The sequence below is a fragment of the Chiloscyllium plagiosum genome, chromosome 8 (genome assembly GCF_004010195.1).
Source record: "Chiloscyllium plagiosum isolate BGI_BamShark_2017 chromosome 8, ASM401019v2, whole genome shotgun sequence".
Lineage (NCBI taxonomy): Eukaryota > Metazoa > Chordata > Chondrichthyes > Orectolobiformes > Hemiscylliidae > Chiloscyllium > Chiloscyllium plagiosum.
The window spans coordinates 69,522,481-69,526,568 of NC_057717.1; positions in this window are offsets into that span (position 1 = coordinate 69,522,481).

Genomic DNA, 4,088 nt, shown 5'->3' on the forward strand with positions numbered 1-4,088 from the left:
GCAAACTTGCTTACCCAACCTTCTAACCCCTCTTCCAGGTCATTTATAAAAATGACAAACAGCAATGGTCCCAAAACAGATCCTTGCGGAACACCGCTAGTGACGGCACTCCATGAAGAAACTTTGCCATCAACTACTACCCTCTGTCTTCTTCCATCCAGCCAATTCCTAATCCAAACTCCAACTCACCCTCAATGCCATATCTCCATATTTTCTGCAGTAGCCTACCATGGGGAACCTTATCAAACGCCTTACTAAAATCCATATATACCACATCTACCGCTTTCCCCTCGTCAACCTCCTTCGTCACCTTTTCAAAGAATTCAATAAGGTTTGTGAGGCACGACCTGCCCTTCACAAAACCATGCTGACTATCCTTGATCACATTATTCCTATCCAGATGTGCATAAATCCTATCCCTTACAATTCTCTCTAAGACTTTGCCCACAAATGGGGGAGGTTATGAGCGAGTGTGTGTGTAGTGCAGTGGGGTCATCTGTAGTGTGACATGAACCCAAAGTCCCTTTTGAAGCCATCTCCACAGGTACTGAATTTGGCTATCAGCCTCTGCTCGGCCAGTTTGCTTTGGTGCCCATCCCGAAGTTCACCTTGGAGGACGATCACACGAAGATCCAAGGTCGAATGTCCTGGACCACTGATGGGTTCACCGTCTGGAAGGGAACACTCCTGTCTGTTAATTGTTGTGTGGTGTCCATTCATATGTTGCAGTAGCTTCTGCTCATTCCCACCAAAGTATTATGCCACATAGCATTCTTGCCTACAGTGTGTGAGATAGACAACGTTGGATGAGTCACATGCGTGCCTGAAATGTACACACACAAAGAGAGAAAATCAGATACACACCCAAACACTGACACACACACAGGCACACACACACAGATACAGATGCACACACTCCTACATACACACATTCCTACAGACCATCAAACATTCCTACAGATACATAATTTGAGGAAAGACATTCTGGCTTTTGATGGAGTGCAGTGTAGGTTCACGAGGTCAATTCCCAGAATGGCGGGATTATCTTACGTTGAAAGATTGGAGCGACTGGGATTTTATACGCTTGAGTTTAGAAGGCTGAGAGGCGATCTGATTGAGATGTATAAGATTATTAAAGGATCATACACTCTGGAGTCAGGAAGCATGTTTCCGCTGATGGGTGAGTCACGAACCAGAGGACACAGCTTAAAAATAACGGGTAGGCCACTTAGAACAGACTTGAGGAGAAACTTCTTCACCCAGAGAGTGGTGGGTGTATGGAATGCTCTGCCCCAGAAGGCTGTGAAGGCCAAGTCACTGGATACTTTCAAGAAAGAGTTGGATAGAGCTCTTAAGGATAGTTGAATCAAGGGTTAGGGGGATAAGGCAAGAACAGGATACTGATTGAAGATGATCAGCCATGATCATAATGAATGGTGGTGGTGGCTCGAAGGGCAGAATGGCCTACTCCTGCACCTATTGTCTATTACTCACACGGGCTCCCTCATGACACAAGCTTTCTCTCATACGGTCGCACGTACACTCCCACATTCACATGCATCCACTCACAGACTTATACCCCTTTCCACTCACACTCGTACTCACACACATATGCACACTCTCTCACACTCTCCACCCCTCCGTGACCCACACACAAAGAAGTTTGTGAGTTGAATTTGTACTTGCAGAATTAGATTTTATTTTGCTCAAAAATTGCCTGAATCCATGTAAGATTCTATAAATCAGTTATTTTTTAAGATGAGAATCAGTTTTTTTTTAGATTAGAATCACTCTCATGGACAGTCTCGCACAGAGCCCCTCACACCTTAATCGCATTATCTGGGCCGACATGATACCAATTGTTAAAGTTCACTTGAGAATGTAATTTTGAAAAGTTCGGCGATTTACATATGAAAGAATTGAAACCAATATGATCATTCTAAAAGATGAGAGACTTAGCAAACAATCCAGGTATTTTTCATTACATAATTTCAATTATATCACACGGTAAAATTTTGCTATAAATTCTGTGTCTTGCGATCTTGTACTCCAAACCATCTGATAAAGGAGCTGCTCTTCGAAAACTAGTGCTTCCAAATAAGACTTGTTGGACTATAACCTGGAGCTGTGTGATTTTTAAGTTTATTCAAGTAAGGTCAATAAATTAAATTGACAAAGTGAAAAGCACACTCCATACATCAGACAGTTTCATGTCTCAGTAGACACAACTTAAAATTCAGAACATTGTAGTGAAGAAAGGTGAGCCCTCCTAACATTGGAAATTATTTTGTTTGATAAAATAATCCATCGTAGACATGCTTAGAGTAATTCCTTCGAACCAACTTGTTTATTTTTTTTTGCCGGGTAACACACGAGATGTTACTTTAATCCGATTGATGTGAACCATTTACACGTCAAAAGTTATTTGAAAACGTTCTGCACAACTGACATGCCAGCAAAGTTTAGAAATTATGGATCAAAATGGGCAGTTGTTTTTTTTTCGACTCAAGGAAGATCCATAGTGATGGTTTGCAGGTGGAAGTGTATGGACCTGTGACTGCTTTCATTTATAGTTTTGACTAAGCTCTTGGCAAACAATGAACAGCTTCTCAAGTTGCTATAACACGAACCTACCAATCATTGGGATCCAGGAAGACGGTAATACAAAATTTAGTAAGGACCGAGCGAGGTTTGCAGATGGGACGATGAGGTGACAATGACATTTAGCACAGGGATTTTTGACGTAATGAATTTAGCTAGTAAGGACACAGAAACACAAATGCATGTCTCTGTTTGTATTTCCACACACTATAAATTACTTTTCTATTATATTCTAAAATACTGGTGTCTTTGTCTGTTGGTAGTTAATACACCATGTCTTCTCCTGGTCTAAGATAGTTTCTTTATTTATTGAATACAAGACTCTATCTAAAATGCGCTGGACTTTCTCTCAGTAGTGACCCAACTCGTGTCAGCTTATATCACTGGATGTGCTTTTTCAGCAATTCAATCTCTGCTTGATTTGGAGATGCTGGTGTTGGACCGTGATTTACAAAGTTAAAAATCACACATCACCAGGTTATAGTCCAATAGGTTCATTTGGAAGCACTAGCTTTCGGAGAGCTGCTCCTTCATCGGGTGGTTGTAGAGTATAAGACCATAAGACACAGAATTTATGCCAAAGGTTTATAGTGTGACCTAACTGAAATTGTATATTGAAAAGGACCTGGATTGTTTGTTAAGTCTCTCATATTTTAGAATGAACATGTTGGTGTCAGTTTCGTTTTGGGTGGCATGGTGGCACAGTGGTTAGCACTGCTGCCTTACAATATAAGAAACCTGAGTTCAATCCCTGTCGCTGGGGACTGGGACTGCTGTTCATTAGGGGCATCAAGTCATAGAGTTATGCAGTTCTCAACCAGACTTTTTGGTTCAACTCATCCATGCTGAACAGATATTTGAACTTAATTCGCCCCATATGCCAGCACTTACCCCATATCTCTCTGAAACCTTCGTACTCATGTAACCACCCAGATTCTTTTTAAATATTTCAATTGGACCAGCCTCCACCACTTTCTCTGGCAGCTCAATCCATGCACGTACCACCCTCTGCGTAAAACCGTGTTCCTTTAGAACCCTTCTATATCTTACCCCTCTCACCTTAAATTTATGCCCAGTAGTTCAGGACTCCCAAACACCAGGGAAAATCCCTTGTCTATTTATCGTATCCATGTTCATCATAATTTTACAAACTTCTATAAGATCACCCCTAAGCTTCCAACTCTTTGGGGTAAACAGCCCCAGAAAATTTATCCCCACTCACCAGAATCTGTGTGTCTCCCTGCACCTCACATCGCCCTCCCCACTTCACGGAGTCTGCATGTCTCCTCATCCCCACACCCAAGGCTCTACGTTTTTCCTTCGCCCCCCCACCACACCACAGTCCCACTCTCACAGTCTGAGTGTCTCCCTCTCTCCACGTCCCCAATTCCAGTCCCCAGAGTTCGAGTTTCTCCAACACTGCACACCCCATTCTCACTCCCCAGAGTCTGTGCCTCTGCCTCCCCACACCCCCATTCCAACTCCCA